This window comes from Oncorhynchus nerka, linkage group LG12 (assembly GCF_034236695.1).
Source record: "Oncorhynchus nerka isolate Pitt River linkage group LG12, Oner_Uvic_2.0, whole genome shotgun sequence".
NCBI classification, from domain to species: Eukaryota; Metazoa; Chordata; class Actinopteri; order Salmoniformes; family Salmonidae; genus Oncorhynchus; species Oncorhynchus nerka.
Genome location: NC_088407.1, coordinates 36,316,429 through 36,330,093, shown reverse-complemented (window position 1 = coordinate 36,330,093; position 13,665 = coordinate 36,316,429). Strand labels below are relative to the sequence as shown.

General features: G+C 44.9%; 1 protein-coding gene and 1 long non-coding RNA gene across 6 annotated transcripts in view; one reads left to right on the top strand and one right to left on the bottom strand.

Moving 5' to 3' along the window:
* The window catches only part of LOC115139084 (VPS10 domain-containing receptor SorCS2-like), a 347,718-nt gene that overhangs the window by 234,630 nt on the left and 99,423 nt on the right, over window positions 1-13,665 (top strand). The window lies entirely within an intron of this gene.
* Window positions 4,206-7,220, bottom strand: LOC115138203 (uncharacterized). Its single transcript, XR_003864903.1, has 4 exons — window positions 7,014-7,220; window positions 6,442-6,494; window positions 5,519-5,716; window positions 4,206-5,312 (listed from the first exon to the last, which is right to left on the bottom strand). It is a non-coding gene; the product is annotated as an uncharacterized LOC115138203 (long non-coding RNA).

Sequence of the window (13,665 nt, the reverse complement as noted above, 5' to 3'; positions counted from 1 at the left end):
GGTCTCCCATTCAGGGACTGACAAGGACCAACCCTGCTTAGCTTCAGATGAATGAATGTTCTAAAACTCACAACTAGAAAGAAGGCAGTGAAAGCAAAGGCCAGGTAACATAAGCAAAGATGGGGTTATTGAATTAAAGAGGAAGGTTTTTTGTTTACTTGCGATATCATAAAAAATGTTTCACAATTATTTGTAGTTTTTTTTGCCATTTACAATTGATTTGCTTCATTTAAAAAATATTTCCTTGCAATATTTTGTTTTGCTTTCAATAAATATCATTATTTTTGCCTGCAATACTAAGGATTTTGTTCTAAACTTCAGAAGTTTTGCTTGATATTGATGACACAAAGTAACTCACTAGAGGATTGCACCATTTAATGAAACTATTAAAGTTGCTTAAAGCAGAAATCCTTAATTGAAACATTAAATAAGTGTACCCCCCACAACAGTTTTGGTAAAAACCTGAGGGATGGGGCTGGAGAAATGCAACCACTGTTGCGAAGACACAGGGAGTCAGGAAGCAGGTGCAGTCGGTGAGTTTAATATCAACGAACACACAATACAAGAACAAGGGTAGCGTCTGAACATGAACACAGAAACAATACTGCCTGATGGGTGACACAGTGGAGTGCTAGATAAAGGGGAAGTAATCAGGAGAGTGATGAGCACAGGTGTGCGTAATGATGATTGCCAGGACCAGTGGTTAGTAGACTGGCGATGTCGAGTTGACGTGACCGTACCCCCTCGCTGGAGGGGGGAGGAGGGCGAGGAGCGGACCGGTCTGGTTTGGCAAAGGTGGAAATTTCAGATGATGTTGAGATCTAGAATATCGACCACCGGAACCCAACACCGCCCCTCTGGACCGTACCCCTCCCAGTCTACCAGGTACTGGAGCCGACCCCCACTACGTCGGGGTCTGACATCATAGTTGGGGCTTCCCTCGATGTCTAGGGGAGGTGGAGTGGTGTCATGGGGGACGGCATTAGCCAGGGGATCAGGAACCACCGACCTGAGGAGGGAAATGTGAAAAGAGGGTGAGATCCGGTAGTTAGTGGGGAGCTGTAATTGGTATGTTACCTCATTGATCCTCCGGAGGACTTTGAATGACCCAACAAACCGGGGGCTCGGCTTCTGGCAGGGCAGGCGGAGCGGGAGATTCCTGGTGGAGAGCCAGACGGGAACACCTCTCGTCCACCACATGGCTTGGGTCCACCGAGCCAGACCGGAGCTGAAGTTCTTATTAAAGCGGTGGTAGAAGTTGGCAAACACCAAAAACCATTGTAGTCTCTTTATGGTGGTTGGGACTGGCCATGACCTGACTGTCTCGACCTTCCTTTCATCCATAACCACTCCCTGCCGACGCAGGGGAGGTGGATGGGCGGATGAAACCCTGTTGGAGAGCCTCCTGGATGTACTCCTCTGTAGCCTTGGTTTCAGCCACAAACAGGGGGTAGACGAGGCAGCATAGTGTCTGCTAGCAGGTCGATGGCACAGTCCCAGGGGCGATGAGGAGGGAGACCGGTAGCGCGGGTCGTGGAGAAAACCTCCCTGAGATCCTGGTAAACCTCAGAGATGTCGGCCTGGAGGGCAACCACAGGACTCTCAACCAACGTGGAACCACAGGGTAAAGGAAAGCAGGTCTTCCGACATCCCGGTGTCCAGGCAGTAATCTCCATCCTCAACCAGGAGATGGTGGGGTCGTGGCGTTTGCGCCACAGGAGCCTGAGGATGAATGTGTGTAAGGGTGCCTTGATGAGGAAGGGAAGGCTTTCTTGGTGCAGGAATCCCACGGTGATGTTGAGTGGTGCTGTGATGTATGTGATTGTCCCAGATCCTAGTGTTCGATGATCCAGCGCTTGAACCGGAAACGGAGAGGAGAGTGGGTATGAGGTTAGGAAGCAAGGGCCTGGTCATTAAAATTCCCTGCGACACCACAATCCACCATAGCTGTAGAAACAACACATGAGGGACAGCCAGCTAGTGAAATTGGTACCAAAAAGGGTGTTGATGGAATACTCACGCCGACCCGCACGAGACGGATGATCACGGGGCCGTCTCAGCCTCGGGGAGGCGTGAGGCCCCGGACTCCATAGTTCAGGGTCTGAATCAGAATGGTCAACAAGTGTTGCAGCAGTCTAAGGCAATGCATTTCAGTACTAGAAGTGTCACTACAGACACACTCGTTCGAATCCAGGCTGTCCAACTGGCCTTGATTGTGAGTCCCATAGGGCGATGCACAATTGGCCCAGCGTCGTCCAGCTTTGGCCGTAATTGTAAATAATAATTTGTTCTTAACTGACTTGCCTAGTTAAAAAAAGGTTAAATAAAAATAAAAACAATTAAAACGAAGAAGGGTAATGGGGTACTGACACTCCCAAAAAGGTTATCTGGACGGATGGCCATCGCAATGAGGGTGTCGTCTTGGCATGTCAACCCTGTCTGGACCTCTTCGTGCAATCTTCTTTTGAATAAGTACAGAAGATGAGGGCATACTCCGCAGCGGGCTGGCCATCCTGGCGTAGTTGGAATAGGCGCTCACCCCTCTGGTTGATGATCGAAGACTCCTCTGAACAGGGTCATGAACCTCTCATAGGAACCTAACTCCTCCTCTCCTCTCTGACCATCCATGATATCAAAATGATAGTTTTACCCATGTTTTTAGGTTAAAGTGTTTGTTTACATTTACTTTATTTAAATTTTTCTTACATGTGAAATGGCAAATTAGATTTTCACAGTGATTTATTTCACATGTGAAATTGCAATTCACATGTGAGGTGAATTTATTTATTCTCCTCACATGTGAGCAGATGGTGTTAACATGTGAACTCTAAGTTGAATACGTGAAAATATGTATGAAACTACAAATTTGACGTGTGTGTGTGTGTGTGTGTAATTTGTCCTGCATGTAATGACTGTGACTGTGTGTGGTAGTCTCACGTCCATGTCGTATGTTCTTTACTGTATTGAAGGCCACAAAGAAGTACAGAATGTGAATGTAACTTGTAGGCCTAAAAATTACCTCCCAATGAATGTAATTAGACCGCTTTACCCAGCATTCCATGTATTTACCCACCATTCCATCCCTTACCCAGCATTCCTTCCTTCCGTTGTGGTGGTGGTTGGCCCGGCATCGGTGCCAGGAAACCTTGTAGAAACCCCTTGACTGGGCCAGGATGTAGTGCCAAGGCTCTAGTCTACAGTAGCTATTGACTGACCACACCCAGCTCTCATGTTTAAAGACCTGGCTCTACTCTCTCACCCTCTGTGTCTCTGTCTCTCTTAGGGACACATTCGCAAGCACACATAGAGACATACAGTATACTTTCTCTGACTCTTTCAAACACTTTTCTTTCTGTGTTCGTTTTCAACACATTCACTCACAAATGCACGCACAGACATGCACGGACACATACTTTATTTGATTTTTTCTCGCTCTCTCTAGCTCTCTATCTCTCTCTCTCTCCCATCTCTCTGGTGTAGTTGAGTATAATGTAGTTTGGAGTGGTTGTGTGGGGGGGGGGGGGGGGGCAGCAGCAGTGAGAGTGGTAAGCAGCAAGTTAGAGAGTCGGCTGGTGTTCTTATGAGCTGGTTTGATTCTTGGACCAGTCCTGTTCTAACATGGGGGATCTGGTCAGTCAAGGAGAAACATTGTTAAACTCTGTGCTCCATACTCTTCCCAGAACTAGAGCAGAACAGGATAATGAATTAGTACACTAGTAATCCTCAGTAAGTTATTTTTTGTATATATATTAGTTTTACATATTTAAAATGTACAATTGCAGCATTGTTTTTTATTTTAAATAATTATATTTATTTTACAAAGCACCGCTCCAAACCCTCTCCCCTCCCCACCTACCCCAAACCCTCTCCTCTCCCCTCCCCTCCCCACCTACCCCTACCCCCCCTCCCCTCCCCACCTACCCCAAACCCTCTCCTCTCCCCTCCCACCTACCCCAAACCCTCTCCTCTCCCCTCCCCTCCCCTCCCCTCCCCTCCCCACCAACCCCAAACCCTCTCCTCTCCCCTCCCACCTACCCCAAACCCTCTCCTCTCCCCCCCCACCTACCCCAAACCCTCTCCCCTCCCTCCCTCCCCACCTACCCCAAACCCCTCCCCTCCCCACCTACCCCAATCCCACTCTCCTTTTCATCCCATGGATTTTTGAAATAAAAAATACTATTAATATACAGTAGGGTGCATACAATTGTATCAGGGTTAAGAATACAGTGAATGTCTTTATGCCATAAATGAGACGGTGAATATACTATGTTTATGGCCTATAAGTAGAAAATACACGTCTGCAGACATTTTGTTTATTTTTCATAAAACAGACTGTAGTAGTATTTTAAACAAGAAATAGCAATAATAATAATAATAATCATTGAAAAAATATATATCTATTTTTGAATACAGAAACAGAAAAGAAAGAAGAGAGTAGATAAGAGTGAGAGGAAATTGTTCCGGTAATCATACTTCTCATGTTAGAAAGAATAGTATAGTATCAACTTCCAGGCGCAGCCTAGGTCAACATCTTCAAAGTGAATGGGAGAAATCATCAAGGTTACATATGACATATTAAAGTGTGGTAGACGCTCAATCAGCAGGAAGAGTAGAGAGACCTTCAAAAGAACCTCTTTGTTGATCCTTAGTAAAAGTTTTTTTTTTTTTTACGTCTAATAAAGGGATAGACGAAACGAAACAAGTGTGTAGGCGTGTACTATATGAGTGTTTATTTGTGTGTGTGTGTCTGTGTGTTGTGTGTGTGTGTGCGTGCGTGCGTGCATGTGTCTTTGTGTCATAGGCCTACCTAGTTTGACGACATAAAAGCGTTGAAACGTCATACACACACAGTCTTTGTTGAGTTCAGAAGACCAGTGGTGCTGGTTGAATGAGGCCCTTTCTCAACCCTTTCTTAATGGCTTCTCTCTGTGAAGTCCCACTCTGGGACTATTGTCAATCAGGAGTGGTAAGATGTATAGGCAACAGGGACGCTAGGTTAGGCTAGGTGAGGTGGGTAAGCAGGGCCGAAAATCGCGCCATGCCTATGGAGAATGGGGAGACAATGGAGTATTCTAGGGGATGTAGTACAGACAGTGACGAGACAAACAAAGGAAAGTTATCATGGCTACTGACCCATGGTTAGCATCTCACTCTGGCTCTGAAGCGGACCCTGTTCCCCTCAGTACTCGTCTCTGGTTGAAGTCACTTCATTGAATCAGCAAAGAGACGACTGGGACTTGGACCACACTGTGACAGTTCCATGTCCCGAACTGCTCTACTGAACATCTCTTCATACCCCACGTTGACAATGTCTTGAAATAGAAAGAGAGTGAAAACGCATCTACTTCAATTGAGAAAATAGACATAAAAGTTCAATGCTAAATTGAGGTATTACAACGAAATTACCGCTTTTATAGATATCTTACTTTGAATGTGGGATTTGTTTGTTTGTTGACAGTGGAGTCCATAAGGATTATATTTGTTGTTGGAGCTACAGTAGATACCACACAGTACTCACAAGCAGGGCTGGTAATCATAGTGTAGCCAGGCCTTGTTTGCTGTTCCTAACAACCCTCTCCCATGACAATGCAGCTTTTTAGCTTCTGTTGTTTTGCCCTCCAATCACGTCGGCTCCCCGCACCGCTCGACAACGGTCCCGTTAGCACGGTAATCAATAACCAACAAAGTGGCGCCGACCATCCAGAAAGGTTCAGCCCTGAATGAAGGCAATTATTGAAGGAAGGGAGAGAACAGAACGGAACAGAATCTGTAAAAGAGTGTTGTTCCTGGTTGAACAGTAGTCAGGGCTGAGTCACTGCAACCCTTGACCTCCTTTGTCACAGTCAACCTCAGGGTCAGTGTCATTATCAAAGAGGCTATTCATTTTCATATAGACTAAACATACGTATGTGTTTATAAGGTCTACAGTGATATCTGCTCTGTGGTCAGTTGTATAAAGTTAAGAGGGCCTTGGTTTGTCCCTGGTTGAGTAAATGAATGCCTTATTGTCAGTTCATATTCTCAAATTGATATCAACCTTTGCATAATAAGCACATATCAAGAATTCCATGCAACTATTATACTAATCCATCCAAAACAGTAGCAATATTGTTCATCCCAGCAACTAGGATGTGTAAACATAAGAAATAGCTGTCGTTTTAACTTCTATGTGCATCGTCTCTTATTATTAGCCTATAACAAAGTGACACTATCACTGATCTAAAGGGCCAACATTATTCCCGAGCATCTTCTTGATGTCGGCTTACAAATGGAAAGCCGCAAAGACCGTTGTCTATTTATCGTCATCCGCCCCCAAAAACAATCTGACTCAACTTTCTTAACAACATGTGCAAGGATTACAGAAAAAAACGGCAGAAAAAAAGAGAAGGGTGGAGCATGTTTATATTGTTTATAGGCACACGGGATACCTGAATTGCATACCTGATTGGGACCGATACAAATTGAAATGATCCCCGGCTTGCCTCCGTTGCACTCTGTAAGAAATACAATCAGATCTGAGACGCTTACGAATGATTTAGAGAATCACACGCACCGTAGAAGGTGTACCAAGGTAGGTTACCATTGTGAGAGAACAAGATGTGTGTGTTAGTTTGTGTGGTGATCCATGTCATGTTGCTTCATAGCTGAAATAATCGTTTGACTAATACCTGTAATAATAAATAATAATAAAAAGTGATGCATAGCAATGATACCATGTTGGTGCATCAAAATAATGGTTATTTCTTGAACCATTTGATATTGTATTGTTCTTTTGTCATTGGCGTTATGTGTCTCTGTTAGATAAGGATATTTTTACCATTTCAATCTGCTGGCCTGCTTGCTGCTGATCCTACATACCGTATGAAGATGACAATATGAGGGATGTTCGCCCTGTTGCTAGCTCCCAACCAACTATTTTAGTGTTATTTTTTACTTTATTTGATCAGAAAGTTTCTAGTATTATTTCCTATGACCGAAAAGCACTTTTGGAAATCAGCTCGGCGATTACTCACCACAAATGTGACTCTCCCGGAGCTTGATCCTTTGTCTGGGTTACCCGAAGCAGTTCCATTCATCACGTGAGCCCTTTTTCCAAAAAAGATGCCACTGGAGAAGGGAAAGACGAGCTGGAGAACTAGTCCAATGAAGGAAACGGGTAAACCTCTCTCCGCTTACTTGCTAATGTACAGTCTCTGGACAGTAAACCTTGTGAGCTCAGAGCGCGGATTTCCTACCAGAGAGATAGGAGAGGCTGTAACGTAATCTGCCTTACAGAGACATGGATGTCGGGGGAGGTGCCTGATCAGGCTATTCAGCCTGCGGGATTTTCTGTACATCAGGGGAAATGTACTTTGCGTGAAATACAAAGGCGAGGGAGTACGTTTCATGATCAACAACTTATGGTGTGGTTGTAGGAATGTACAAACCCATAAGAGTTTCTGACCTGGAATTCCTCGCGATCAAATGCCTACCCCATTATCTCCGGAGAGAATTCACAGATGTTTGAATCATGGCTGTCTACATCCTCCACAAGCCGACACCACACTGGTACTCTAACAAATTATACAGGACCTTGAACAAATTGGAAACAGCATATCCCGAGGCCACATTTGTTGAAGCCGGGGACTTCAACAATGGGCATTCAAGGAGAATTCTCCTGAAATTCCATCAGCGCATCTCTTGCCCCAGAATTACATTGGACCATTGTTATTCTTGATTACAAGACGGATACAAAGCCTACCTCCTTGGCAAATCAGAACGCACCTCCATTATGCTCCTACACCGCCTACAGGCAGAAATTAAAACAGGAGGCACCCGTGGTAAGGCCTGTTCAATGCTTCTCTGACCAATCGGAATCCATGCTACAGGGCTGTTTTGATCAATCAGACGAGGATATGTTGTGGGCCGTCGGCTGCCTCTGGGAATAACATCGCCGAATACACTGACTGTCTTTGGATTCATCAGGAAGTGCATAGAGGATGTTTTTCCTACAGTGACAATTAGAACATACCCAAACCAAAAACCGCAGATGGCAGCATTCGCGCAAAACTCCCACCTCGTTTGTGACCCGTTTCAAGAAGGCGTACAGTTATGTCACACATCACTACTTCAGAGGAGAGGCATTTGAACGTTATTTTATTTATCAAATGTCTACTGGAACATGTGAACTTTCATGTGCCTTAACAACAAACGTGTATGCCAGTTGTTAAATTACGAGTCTAGTTGGTTTAGAGACCAAAGAAATGCAGGACCTTCTCGCTAGCCATGATTGGCTGAGATAATGGCGGGAAAATGAGTTTGGATTGATCTGCCATGTATCACGCTTCTGTCTATAACATGAGCTGCTCTGTATATGTCGATAAACCTTGCTACCGCGGCTTTTTAAAATACATAACAATTTAGGCACAGAGATCGACAAAAGTGTTGCTATAGCTCTCAACAACATTGCTGCCCAAAATTGATCCGGCGCTACTGACAAAGATCCGTGGGAAAAAGTTGTGATTGGGCTACTTTTCTGCAGGTCAGTGTGAACCGTAGTGACTTGAAACAACAACGGGCCAAACAATCTGTAGCTAGCTACAAACAGAAAAGACATGCTGCCGTGAAGCATTCATCCATGTTTACGAGTAAGAGTCTAGCTACGTTTTCAGATATTATACGCTTCTAATTTAGTCAGAAAGTCGTTTTCATTGCAAGTTAAAGCACACTGTTTGCTAGCTAGCGAACGTTAGTTTGCTGACTCGCTAGCTAACGTTACATGTATGATCTGTGGAGTAATATTATTTGCATCTCAGAATCCTTTTGTATTGCTAGTTGTAGCCTAATGTTAACTAGCTAGCTAACGTTGAACCTAGTTGGTTAGCTTTAGCTACCTGCAGATTCCTACTCCAGCATTTCATCCAGAGTGGCTAGCTAAGACAATACGTTTGTACTGTAGCTATTGGTTGTGATTACGGTTCATTGTTTAGCTAGCTAGCTATCGAAACAAAAGACTCCTTTTCGCAAGAGAATGATGACATGACCCATCAAGTTAGCCAGGCGTGTCTGGGGATGATTACCACCATCTATTGTATTTCATGAACATGTCTATAACATGTCTAGATAACAGTGACCCATCCACTTAGCTAGATGTGACTGGGAGGTGGTTATAGCATTTATTTAACTTGACCCATCAATTTAGACAATTGTCTGGGTAAGCATCATCTAATAATAATAAAGTATTTATACAATATTTTTATCTGGACACTTTCAAAGTCAGATTAGGAGGACTAGATAAAGTGTATTTTTACCTGGCGTTTTCCCTTATTGTAAAGAGATGGGTGGGGCTAAGGCTTAAGAGGGCGTGAACGATGCTGAACTGATGTAGACAAATGATAGCTCTCCAAAGCATTCAGGGGCCATTTTCTCAAAAGTGGGGTTACAAGTTTATCGACTTCCAAAGCCAAATTACTTTCCCATTGTTTCTCAACGGCAGTGTATGATATAAACGTTTGTTTGATTTGATATCCTTGCCACTGTCTCCTTGTGTACTATGTGAGTCACCATGGCTGGCCTGGAACATTCAGTCCCCTTACCACAATCAGTGCCAAATGTCACCTTTCCATTCAGAGCCAAAATCGAAACCTCTATTTTGTATGGTCAGCGTTTTGAGTAAATTTGGTCGAAATTGCCTTCGCTTGGTCAGACAAAGCACAATTTGGCCGGTGACTAAACGTTTTCTCCATCACTTCTTGGATTAGATTATGAAACACTTATGACATATGTACACCAGTGGAGGCCGTTGAGGGGTGAAACCATGTGTTGGATGTATTTGTGTTTGATGCCATTCCACTGATTCCAGTCCAGTCATTACCATAAGCCTGTTCTCCCCAATTAAGGTGCCACCAGCCTCCTGTAACGTACACATTGAGCCACTTTCACCCAGCCCGAGGAGAGGAAATATGCCACTTGGTGGGTGTGCTGCACTTACCTGCCTCTTAGGAGAGAAAACTGTTAGTGTTTTGCTACTCCTTAATTAACAGCCTAAAATGGTCTGACTTTGTTGGGGCTGCTCAAGGACTGCGTGTGTGTCGGTGTGTCTACACAAGTGCAGTATGAGCAAGATCAGTATTTTTAGAGCCTTACCTAGGTGCCTTGTTCTGTACTGCCATTGGGAGGTGTGTATACATATGTAGGATCTTAATTTGATCACCCTGTTACAGGAGAACCTTCCTACAATGTAGTACATTTAAAATGTGTCGTGTTTTTGAGGTTTATAGGCTTTTGAAATTTGTCATTTTCATTTAGAAATGTCAGACTTAAATTTCCCTTACAAAAAAACGCATCGACCCCTACAAAAATGCCTGTGAATTATAATCCACATACTAATTCACATTTCCTGTTGCTGCAGGATTGCTTTCCTGCTGTAGCCAACTGGCTCAAATTAAGATCCCACATCTGTCTCTCGCCCTCCCATCTTTCTCACTCCTGCTCTTCCTTTCACACTTGTTTCCCATCATGTTCCCTCCTCCATCTCTCCCTACCTTTTCATCCCATTCCACTCCACCCTCTCTCTACCTTAAATAAATGCTTGCATGTCCCCACCACCCCCATTTTGTCAAATTTCCATCCGTCTTAAGATGTACTGCTTGTGTTTTCCCCCTGCCCTCCTAGAGTGTTTCCATTATTCAAAGCAGTCCCTATATATGAAAACAGGGCCATTGGCAGACCAGGCAGATGAACCCGTGGCCTTCTCACTCTCCCCCTGCCTGCCATGTGGCGCAGACTATTTCAGGCACATTTGGCCTAAATCTTTAATGGACCAGCTATCATTTTCCAGGGGAACAGGAGAGGATTTTTCAGAAATGGGAATGGTAATCAGTTAGGAATGGGAATGAAAGAGTGTGATTAAGGAGAGAGAGAGAGAGAGAGAGAGAGAGAGAGAGAGAGAGAGAGAGAGAGAGAGAGAGAGAGAGAGAGAGAGAGAGAGAGAGAGAGAGAGAGAGAGAGAGAGAGAGAGAGAGAGAGAGAGAGAGAGAGAGAGAGAGAGAGAGAGAGAGAGAGAGAGAGAGAGAGAGAGAGAGAGAGAGAGAGATTCCATCCCTCTTTAGAATGGGGTTTGATGGAAGGAATGGTGAACGAAGGGGCTTGTTGCTATAGCTATCTTGATTTCCGTTAGCAAACTCCCCGGGTGCTCTTCTCTGATCACCATCATTTGCGTTGTGTGTGTGTGTGTGTGTGAACCTGCGCATGTGTGTGTGTACACAAAATCGGTTAACTCTTTTGAACATGCATATCCCTGGCATCGCCTGTTGTACAGTTGTTATTTTTAACACAGTCTGCATAGAGGGGGGCCGTGGGGGTACTGGCAGACTTCGTCTAATGACAAGCCTATTGTGCCTTGACTGTCTGATCAGTGTGTAGTGCAGATGTGAATCTATTTACAGACAAGGAATTCATGGGCTCTGAAAAGGAGGAGGAGGAGGAAGAGGAGGAGGAGGAGGACAGAAGATGAGGGTGACGATCTGTCCTTGACAGCAACGAGGGCGAGAGGGAAGAATTTAGGAATAAGAGAGAGATCAGAAGGACAGATAGTCAGAATACTCTCCACTATAAAACACGGAATGGGCCCATCTGTATGTTGGCTATCGTCAAAGAAAAATTCAAGGAGAGCCTCACACTAGGAGCTCAGATACAATTTTTGAATAACCAATGTTTTCGACAGACAAGCTGTCTTCATCAGAGTACAGGCAAAGCAAATGTTTTAGCTAGAACTATAACAAGAGGATAGTTTGAGATGGAGATTGAGATGTCAACCCGGAGGCATGTGTGATCACCAGTCAGCAAAGACTGTGTAGATACTGTGTCCACCTCCTGCATGATATGCTCAGTCCATGTGTCTGAATTGTCATCTGATTCTTTGGCATCGCAGAACTGGTCCTGGGGACTCCCTCCCCTCCCTGTCCAAGCAGTGGAACGCTCAGTAATAAGTTTTGACCCTTACAGAGCATCCTTCCTGGCATCTCTCTCTCTCTGTCTCTGTCTCTCTCTCTCTGTCTCTCTCTCTCTCTCTCTCTCTCGCCCTCTCTCTCTCTCTCTCTGTCTCTCTCTCTTTCTCTCGCCCTCTCTCTCTCTCTTTCTCACTCTCTCTCTCTCTCTCTCTCTCTCTCTCCCTCCCTCCCTCTCTGTGTGTATCATAAATGAAGAGGGGTAGCTTATGCAGCTGTCAGCGGAGGCTTTCCTCAGGGCGACAACTCCCGTCTCACATCTCAGCTCCTTTAATAAGCGTCAGGGCCAGGGGGTCGATGTGGACTTTATTAAAACATGGACTTTATTAATCTGCTGCTGCCCAAATCACACACAGACAGGAGAGGAGAGAAGAGAGAGAGTCAATTAGAGAGAACTAGAGAGAGAGAACAAGAGAAAGAGAGAGCGAGATCAGAAGGTGGTCGAGACAGGACTTTCCATCTGTCTTTGTGGCGGCCATTTTGAATGAGGGCAGACAGGCCAATCAGGGTCAGTAATTGTTTGATGACGGTTGTCTTTCGTTGGCCTGGTCTTTATCAGTTATCACAAATCCTAAACCCTTTTATAGATGCCAGCACGATGAAGACTGGGCTGGTGATTTACTGCAGATAGAGGCAGAGAAACGACACCCTACACAGCCATTAGGCAAATGAAAACAGGGCCATTGTCCAACTGCTGCTCACTCTCAACCACCACCATCATCATCACCTTCATCTTATTCTTCTACTAAATTATCTCTGGTTTATGACATGCCCAGAAGGGTAAACAAAATATTAATACCAGCCCTTCTCTGCCGACACACACACAGGCAATATTCAAACATAAGTACACACACACACACAAACACACACTCAAACACACACATGCACACACACTAAAGAAAACCCACTGAACCTTCAAGTCATCTGTGCATCCCAACGGCCCCTGCAGCCACTAATGTGCTAATGATGTTTCAGAGTGTTGGGAGGGCTAACATCTGCTAGCTAGCGCTACTGCAATCACATATACACACGCGCGCACACACGCACGCACACGCCCACACAGACACAGACACACACACTGCTACTATAATCTCTCACCAAGGATGACATGGGGAGAAGGAGATGACACCTCACAGTTAAAGTACTTCACCCCAAGCCAAGCTAATGTATATCTCCATACACTATCCGATATTGACACGGACCGGGAGGTTTGAATCCCTCTCACTCTCATGGAGTTAACTTTTAATGCGATTTAAAGTGAAGAAAATAAGGAGTTATAGGCACATGCTATAAATAAACATTGACTTGAGATAGTTTCCCCTCACTCTTTGACTGTTTCAAAGCATCTCCCACTCTCCTGGCAAGAGACACAAACCTGCACTTAACATAGTGTGCTAACCACACTTTACAGTCCTAACACAAGGGAAGTCAGAACAAAGTATTGACCATTGGGATACTCGGTATATCGAAAACAGAGAAAAAAAACACTTCATGACTTACTAGGGACCAGGATGGGATGGGGCTGGGGCTGGATTTGGGGCTGGCTATGGGGCTGGATTGGGGTGGGCTGGGGCTGGCTATGGGGCTGGATTTGGGGTGGGCTGGGGCTGGCTATGGGCTGGGGCTATCTATGGGGCTGGGGTTATCTATGGGGCTGGAGATGGAGCTGGGGCTGGCT